We start from the raw sequence: 10,338 nt of genomic DNA on the forward strand, positions 1-10,338 counted from the left end.
AGTGATTCAAATTCATTAAATTAAAGTTTTCTGATAATTACTTTTATCAATTGAAGAAATGAAACAAATCCTGATTTAAAAGTATTGATGTCTATTACTCAATACAAACTAATCTCCTCCTCATAATTAAGACTCATAAATATGTTATAGTAAAAATTGTAATTTCATAATTATATATGATAAAATTATTATAATAAGGATAAAGAAATAAAAATATTATAATACCTATATTTCAATAAAAACACAACTATGAAAAATTAAATATGAATAAAAGAATCATATACCTTTTTATAGATTTATTACAACAAAATTTTGAAAAATTTGTCAATTGAAGAACAAAAGTTAATATTTATTTCCAAGAAAATATGAGTAGCATAAGTCTTTCAGCCTGGTGTTCTTATTTAAACGGTGTTCATATATTTATATTAGTAATTGTAATTTAATTTTATATATATATATATATATTAAAAGGTTATTTTGTGTTGTTTGGTTATAATATTATTATATCTTTTATTTTATTACTTTTTTGTTGACATTTTTATGAGGAAAAATAATAGACCAAATTATATAAATAAAAATGATACTACAAATAACTCTCACACTTCTAAAATCAATTCAATTACTCGTGCTTCGAAATAAATTTTAAGTTCGTATAAAATTAATCCTTAAGAGGCATCATAAAGATACACAAGAAAGAAAAACATAATACAATACACATATCATTGCGACTTTAATCATTAAAATTAAAAATAGAAGGAAAAACAAAATCAACACATAATTGTCTAATATCTTGTCATATCCACTTCACAAGCCTATCAATATTCAAAACTTTCTCTTCTTTTTCAAGTCAAACAAAGGTAGAAAGGCATCACTCTTGTTGATATTCACTTCACAAATCTATCACGATTCAAAAGCTTTCTTCGTATAAAAATTAAATTTAAGAGTCATCATAGAGATATTTAAGAATAAATAGAGAGAAAAAAATAAAGAAAGAAAAAAAGAAAAAGTACAATATACATATCATTAAAAAATAGAAGGAAAAAGAAATCAATACATAACTATCTTGTCAATATCCACTTCAAAAGCCTATCACTATTCAAGAGCGCCCTTCTTCTTCTTTTTCAAGCCAAATAAAAACATGAATATAATACTATGGTGAAAATGAAGGGTAACTTTGGATAGAATCTCTTGAAACAAAAAATATGAATTTATATAGAAAATAATAGAGGAATACCATAAGGTTTCATATTTAATATTTAAGGGTTATGAATATGAAAAACTAAAAATTGTGAGAGTTATGAATATATGCACATTATATCTAATAAAGAAGATATATTATAGTGGGAGGTGAAAAGTTGAGTACTTGAATATAAAGACTTTATGAGATATTAAAAATAAAATAAACAATTAAATGAAGAAAAATGGTCAAAAAAAGAAGAAAAAATAAATATGAATGGAGGCCATAGAGAGGTGCCACATCACCTTCTCTATGTTCCTCCTTTATTATATATATAAAAATGTCATTTTATATAAGTAATTTTTTTAGGAATCCAATAATGTTAGGAGCAAAATACATTTTATCCCTGACCTTTTCCAATTTACAAAAATCCCTTAAAATTGTTGTCATCTGGATACATCTCATTCTTCCGGATACATCACATTTGATACATTATACAACTAGTTTGTTGAGATTAAAAAGGAAATAAATATAAAATTAAATGTTAGTTCCCTAAATCTTGCAAATTATATTGATGTCAATATCTTCAAGATAACAGCTCCAAACAATTCAAATTTCAAATTTTCTTCTCTCAAATCTCTCCCAAATCGTAACAGATTAAAAAAACATCGATAATTTTATATAGTTATGTATGATAGACAAAAAAACTATAAATATGATATACATTGATTTATTTATAAAATAGTGTTGCAAATACTTAACAACATGCGATACATCACAACATCTGATACATAACTAGTTAACTAATCTTTGAAACTAAATTGAATAAACTCAATCTAAATAAAATCATGGAGTAACTAACAATTTCATAATATACTATTTGCGCTTGTAGGGTGAAGAAGAAAGTTGAGGAAGATATATTTCTTAAAGAAGGAACAATTTCATTTACTCACTGCACTCGGCGTTTGGTGATATTATTTATCATATATATATAATAGAGACACACAATAGAACTCTAAAGTGTTGTAGAGTGAGCAAGAAGATAAAAGAAAAAAAAAACACTACCAAACTTTTTTTTCTCTCTCTTAGTTGTTTTTTCTTTTTGTTTTTTGTCTGAAGAAATTGTTGAAATTCTAGTAAACGATTTTGAATTTATTAATCCAGATGTGATTGACTCAAGGGTGAACAACAACACTATCTTATAAGGTCTATATTTATATTTAAATTCTTACCAATTACATTTATAGTCATACGTAGCTGCAGAATTTATTACTAATAAAACTCATAATATTGTGTTTGATGACATTCATGGCCTTGATATATGTTTGTTCTTTCTCTCTTATATGACAACTCCCTTATAATGTATATTATCTATTCTTGATATATTTGTAATTTCCTATCACATACCTGTGATGAAATCCATATTATTCATTCCATTTCAAAAGGTCTATATTCTGAGTCATACCACCTGGCCTTTGGTGCTCTACTTTAACTTGTTGGCAATTCGAGCACTTAGCAACAAGTTCTACAATGACCTAAAAGTGACAGCTAGGACTGGAGAGACTATTTTTATCGTATTTAATGTTGTGGCTGAGAAACTCCTTGATACATCAGCTCACAAGTTGTTCAACAAGCTTACCTCGGCTAGCAATGATGTGCATGTCCAAGTCCAAAGCCTTTGCGGGAAAGAATTTGTTTCTAAACTGAAATTAAATCATTATAATTTGAAAGAAGGGATTGAGAATGTTACAATATCAAAGCTTTGGATTCCAGATGATAATTTGGAAGTACAATACAAACCAAGATTCCAAATGATAATTTGGAAGTACAATACAAACTAAGGAAAGAAGAAAAGGTATTGCAATATAGACTATGAGTTTGTAATTTATAATTACGTTTACTTTGTAATTTATTTTTCCTATTGTTCTTCTTCCAGGGGAAGAACTTATCCAAGAATGAAACCGACCCAAAAGATCAGGAACCAACGGATTGACAAAAGAGATGGTAATTACATTTAATGTTTTAATATACAAATTCAAATCATTTTAATGATTAACATGATTAATAAAGATGTTACTAAATTTACTTTTTGAAGAACAATCAGGTATTTGTTGATGTGTTGTTGACTGACTTCGAAGATCATGAGGATGAACTACATGTCACTAATGGTGCTAAGAGTAGGAAACGAAGAAACCTAATCATAGATGATGAGGAGTTAAGCGTTGAAGACACAAATAAGGTCAAGAAGTAAAGGGATTAGTGGTTGGTCATAAATGACGAGGAATAAGTGTTCAACACACAAATAAGTTGAAGAAGTAGAGGGATTAATGTTGCTTCTGATTGTTTTCTGTTGTTTGACCTAAGTTTAGTTGTTTCTTCCTTTTATAATTTTTAGTTTAGTATAATAACTAGCCGCCTTTGAGCTTAGTTAGGCTGTTTCGTCCTTTTACCCTTTTATGTTTAGTTTAATAAGTAGTTGCATGTTGTCCGTAGTGATTGTCGCGCCCCGTTTTTCGCAAAATGGATTTTGGTGCACGACCTAACAACTATTTTGGGCTTTGGAGGATTGAAGAGTCGTCACCTAACGAATTAAGGCACGTTAGGGCACCTATCTAACCTAACTAAGTCTAGCTAAGGTCAACGAACCAGAGATCAGGATAAGGGTTCAAGTTACCTAGAGGGGAAGGTGTTAGGCATCCCTCGAGGTCCACAAATGTGGGTCCCGTCCGTATCTCATGCAATATGTGGGGGTTACAAGTAGCAATTATGGTCACTTCATTTATTAATTTTTATTTAATTAGCATGGTTACTAAGTGATAAATAATATTAAACAATTAAAGCAAGCTATTTATTTATTTAATTAATTAAGCATGCGAAAACCAGGTGATAACATGATATTAAACAATTAAGATAACTTAAGTTATTTTAATTAGTTAAGCATGCAAGACTAAGTGATATAATAAATAAGAAATAAATATTTAAACAATTAATAAAGAGAGGAGCGAGGAGACAGAAATTGTACAAATAATTAAGCAAACCATTTTTATTTTATTTTTTATCTAAGCTACCCAAAATAATTATAAACACATAAAGGGATAAAAGGACAGGGAGACTCTGAAGGACTTTAGGATCAGCACTCGACTTTCTTTATTTCGGTCGGCTTCTCGTAGGGACAGACAAAACCAAGGTTTGTCTTTAAGACCGAGTCGATGTCATCATCTCCATAGGGCCTTAACTATCCCTACCCCACCACCGCATGCTTTTCGTCTCTAAAAGGTGTCTAGCGTCCCCACGTAAGGTCCAAGAGCCATTGGACTGCTATTAGGGTGAATTTAGACAAAATAAAATATAATAGGCCCACCTAAACACCAAATCAAACAAGTCGGACAATCATTTAGCACATTAGGTCTCACATTGGCCTCTAGGTTTTATTAAACAAGTTGGCAAACACAAATAATGTGAAAAGGTCGCATACAAAGTGTGTGCGCATACGAACATTGAGCAAGCAACAAAATAAAATTAATTAATTGACAAAAGGGTAGAAACATATGACATAGTCCAGAATTTATCAATTGATTTTAAATATAGCAGAAGTGTGATTACAGATGCAAAAATTATTTTAGACAATAGTAGATTTAAATATTATTGCATAAATTAAACAGTAGATGTCAGGCAGAGTGATCACATGCAGACAATATCTTAGGACAGTAGCAAATTTTATTATTAATGTAAAAAAAAAAAAACTATTCTATTAGCTAATTTTAGAAAGTGGCTAAAATATTACAGCATGCAAAAGTTTATACTAACTAATTATTAAAGGGTGGCAGAAAATAGTATAGCATACAAAATATTTTTTAAGAGCAATAGGAGATTAGTTTACCAATGCAGAAAATACAGAAATATTTTTTAAGAGCAATAGGAGATTAGTTTACCAATGCAAAAAAAAAAAAAACTTCAAGTGGCAAACCGGTTATTAGTTGCAGATATATTAGCTGATTTATTTATTTGAAGTGGCAGAAAAAAAGTATAACAAATTTTATTTCAGGAATTGATATGCTGAAAATTATTTCATTTATTATTTAACACAAAATTTTAGCTTGAGTCCTATAGGCATGCTTTCTACCTTCATATAACATATAAAACAATTAACAAATCATCTTCGGCGTATAAATTCTAAATTAGATACAAATTTAATTATTTGAAGATCCTGAAACGGCAGAGAATATTACCATGGATTATGACAAATTTCACAATCTTATTTATTTGTTATACAAAAAGGAACTAGTTGAACAAGGAGCCGACATATCACTTTATTTATTAATAATTAAGATGGCGAATAATATATTACAATAACCCATAATATATTATAATAACCAATTAAAAATCGACCGACTTTCAAACTATAATTAAAGGTTAAATAGATGATTATGACAATGACATATTGTTTTATTTTAATTGAATCTAAAACATATTTGTTTAAAAAGGACTAACAAACAAATCACAAACTTGTAAGCAAGGTCAATAAATAAAATAAACAAGTAGCACGTAATCCCCCTCCCCCCTTTAGCCGATCCCAAAATATATATTATATATAGAGAGTTTTAGAGTTACACTATAAAATTATTACAGAGCCAAAATAATAAATACGAAAAAAGACAGACATTAAATAATCTCGTCTCATGGCAACTCTTCAACTTGAACTTCAAGTTCGAAACCTGTTTAACAGAATAACATCCAACACGAGATCATAGCATGATAACAACTGATAGATAAAACCTAAAAAAAGTTATTCCACACGAACTTCACCGAATGACATAAAATCACACATCGGAGTGAAGGATGAGAGAGCTAACTCGGATGCTTCCTTTTATTTATTTTCAAACATATAGTCATGCAAACAAATGCAAAAACCAAATTACACTAATGAGGAGGACTAACTAATTAAGCAGAATATTTTATCAGCAATGAAGTGCTAGTAGCAAATCCAATCGGAACAGCAACACAGCAAAACGATAATTAGAGAGGGGGAACTTTATTTCTTACCGGAAAACTTAATTCTTTAAAAGTAGCGAGAAGAGTGATTTTAGTATTTCAAGTATGATCATATATGAGAGCAATATCCGAATGTCTAGAGATGAGGGGAGCGTCTGATTATATAGTAGAAAGGAGCCATGCAGAAAAGGGAAGAGAATATTTTAGCAATCATTACTATTTTCCTTAAACAAGAGGAGTTTAAAATTTGTGAACTAATTTAATTATGTTGATTTATTTTATTTTATTTTACCTAAATAAAAAAACATTACCAAATATAAATCGAGTAAGAATCTGTCTACCATAATTAAGGAAAAGGAAAATTAATTTAAACAACCCATATACAATCAATATTTAATCAAGCAAGAGAAATAATTATATAAAAGGAAAAGAAGCACTTACAGCCAATTCTTATTCCTTCTCATGCTAAGTTACCGTATCTTTTACCTCGTCAAGGCAAATAAAAGTAAGCAAATTCTAAACAAAATAAAGAAACAAATCGATTTACAATCAATTAGCACAAGGTGTAAGCTTATTTCCCAGCTAGTCATAATCAGAAAATTACCACCAGTGAGTTAATTAAGGAATAAATCAGGTGAATTAGATTAACCTTTATCAAGGTTCACTTGATTAATCTCAAAATCACAGAATAAATCAAGCTTTTGATCCCTTAAGGAAAAAAAAAGAATATTTTAGGGACAGACTACGGGGACGAAAATATTAAGCCAACAATTGAAGTTTTAAATAGTAAAACACTCAAGGTATACTAACATCCATTACTAGGACTAAAGTCATCAGCCAAATAGCGAGGTATTGAAACTCAAGGTGGAAACATTAGATTCAATTACCTATAACGACATTTTAAATAAGTTAAAACATGACCAACCTTGAAATCATGCTCAAAAGACGCTTTCTAACGATTAAGCGATAAGAGGACATAACTTCTCACTAAACCACTAAGAAATTTAAATGGTAAATTGTACGAGAAAACAAACCGGGACGAATCTGAAAAGATCCGCCTAGTGTTTTAACTTGACCGGAATTCTTGTTTCTTTATTTGCTTCGACGGGGTTACTGCTGCAGATGTTGATTGTTGTTTCGCCAGTGGCTGCTGCTGTTGCTTCTGGTGGTCCTCGTTGTACCGGAGAAAAGAGAGGAGAGAAACAAAGGCGGCCAACGGCTGTTGGCTTCGCCGGAGCTGCTGTTTGCCACGTCTGGCTGTGTTGTCGGAGCTGCTGGTGCCGGTGGAGAAGTTGTTCGTTACTGCTGCTGTCCGGAGTTGTTGTTGTAGGCTGCTGCTGCTGGTGGCGTCATCTGGTTGCTGCTGTTGTTCGCTAGAGCTGCTAGAGAACGGAGGGAGATGGAGCAGCGCTAGCTGCTGGCTGCTCTCGCCAGTGCTTGCTGTGGCTGGCTGGCGATTCTTGCCGGAAAACGGAGAGGACGAAGAGGAAGGGGAGGAGAAGAGGCGGACGATTTGAGAAAAGAGAGGGAGGGCGGCTGATTGAGAGAGGAAGAGCAAGAATGGAAAAAAATGTTTAGGGTTGGGGTTTTTAGTTATTAAGATATATGAGATTTGATCTAAACCATTGAAATATTTAGGATGAGCGGTCAGGATTAAATAGAACAAGATCAACGGTTAGGATTAAAAGGCTTGGTGATTTGAAATTGAATTAAATAGGCTAGAGTTGGAATAGATAATGGTTATAATTGAAATGAGAGATTGAATTGGACTGGCTAGAATTGAAATAAATTAAATATATCTGGCTATAATTTAAATGATTTAAGAGAAGACTTAGGAAATGCTATCCAATTAATAAAATACTACACATATTATAATATTTTCACAAATATTAGACACATTTAAATTTTTAAATATTTGAGTAAAATAATTATTTCAACTTTAACTATCGATAAATATAATAAGAAAATAATTTAATGAAAATTACAATAATTTTTATAAATCATGCATACTAAAATACGCAACTTTTAGACAAAATCGATTAAAATCTTAAACTCGAAATATTTTCAAGAAATACGTATTTAATCGAATAACATCTCTTAAAATGCTAAAGGTCGGTCAAAATTGGGTGTCAACAGTGATGATATTCATACTTGTATGGTTTTATCCAAGCTTAAACAACTTTTATTATTAATCTATTTGGTTGTTTGCATATGATGCCATTGTCAACAAAATCAGATCTGCTTCTTTTTCTCTTATATACCCCTATATCAGTCCCCACGTTGTTCAATTCATTCCTTTGGTGCTTGCTATCTACCCATACGTACAGAGTTGTGCTCTTTTTAACTATTCATTTTACAGTCACTTTGAATTGTGACCTTCATAGCTGGAACAGACTACTTACTTGACGAAAAATCAATGATCTTTCACCATAATCGCTTTGTTTTCTTAATAATAAGTTATTATAGCAAAATTAAGAGAGAGTATGGAATTACTATGCCACATAAGCAAGCTTGGCGAGCCCATAAAAGAGGCCTGCAAGCTATATATGAAAAATACGGAGAAGGGTACTTGCATAGCGTGAGCAAATAAAGAAGACAAATTCAAAAAGCAAAAAGGGTTGTTTATACAGTTCTCTTGAATTTTTATTTGCATTAACGTTGATTTGGATGAGTATTTGAGGATGTAGATGACTTTATTCTTCGCGGCTAGTAGTTTATCTTTAAATTAGAATGGAAAGTGTTAACTACAATATAATTTATAGAGCTGCATATTGTGTATCAGTACTGTGATGACGACATTGAGGTGTTAACATGATCTGTTTGGTAAGTTCCTCCATACTTTACCCAAATTTTCCTTCTCCGTGTAACTTCTAATTGAATTCTAACAATCGCTTATTCTTGCCTTTCAGAGTTGGTTTCTGATCAACATGGTTCCACAATAAGGGTTATGCTTTGTACACTTCGGATTTGTGTTGTTGACGAGGAGAAGCTTTTGGTTCATAAACACCACAAAAAGGTAGTGCAAATGCATGTTAGTGACATAAAAAAATACTACATGACAAATCATATTCTATTTTAAATATATCACAATGGGTTAGATCGATTTAACTCATATTAAGTGTATGATACATTAAAGAGATATTTTACCTCATTTCAAATATTCACATACTTTGAAGTCATTCCGAACATGTATATTATCAGGTGCTGCATAATTCCTTTATACTTACTCTACATCTTGTGGCCTATTCATATCCTTGATACTCTGTTTTAGGGGTGTTCACAGTTTGGATAAAAACCGATCCAAACCGAAAAACCAAATCAAACCGATAAAATAAAACCGATTTTATTTGGGTTTGGTTTGGTTTGGTTTTAGATTTTTGAAAACCGATAGTATTTGGTTTGGTTATGGTTTTATTCGAAGAAACCCGAAGAAATGACCGAACCGATGAATTATATACATATTTTATTAATATACATACTTAATATATTATTTTTATAAACAATTTTAAAGATCTTATACATATTTTCATTAAAATTTCTTTATAATTTACTTATTGAAAGCAAAAAATGCCCAAGATGAAACATTTATCTTATTGATTTCATGTATATGGGTGTCTATGTCAATTCTTTGTGGGACTGAAAATGTTATTGTCTTTTCTTTCTAGGCCAATATAGTGAATTTTAAAGCTTTATTGATAGTAAATTTAGTGATTGAAAGTTTAGTAATTTAAGTCATTCTAACTATTTTTCGTTTTGAATGGATTGTTGTCACTTTTTTCACATTTTAAATGAATTGTTTCTTTTATTTTTGTGTTTGGTTAATAACCGAATAACCGAACCAAACCAAGCTGAAACCGATAAATGTATATTATATTTGGTTTGGTTTGGTTTTGATAATTTTAAAACCGATTAAGTTGGTTTGGTTTTGGTTTTGACCAATAACCGATCCAAACCAACCCGTGAACACCCCTGCTCTGTTTATTCAACTTCCCCAACTTTGTGAATCTATTCACAAAACATATCAGCTATTAATTGTTTTGGATGGTTCTTGTATAGTTTTTCAAGTAAAGCAACCTTACACTTCAATCGAGAATACTTGCATCTGTTGTTTTTTAGAGAGTCCACTTCCTTATTCATTCGACTACACTCGCATGTTGATGCATTTGCAT

This window comes from Solanum verrucosum, unplaced genomic scaffold, assembly GCF_900185275.1.
Source record: "Solanum verrucosum unplaced genomic scaffold, falcon-dt-bn FXZP01000214.1, whole genome shotgun sequence".
Classification (NCBI taxonomy): Eukaryota; Viridiplantae; Streptophyta; class Magnoliopsida; order Solanales; family Solanaceae; genus Solanum; species Solanum verrucosum.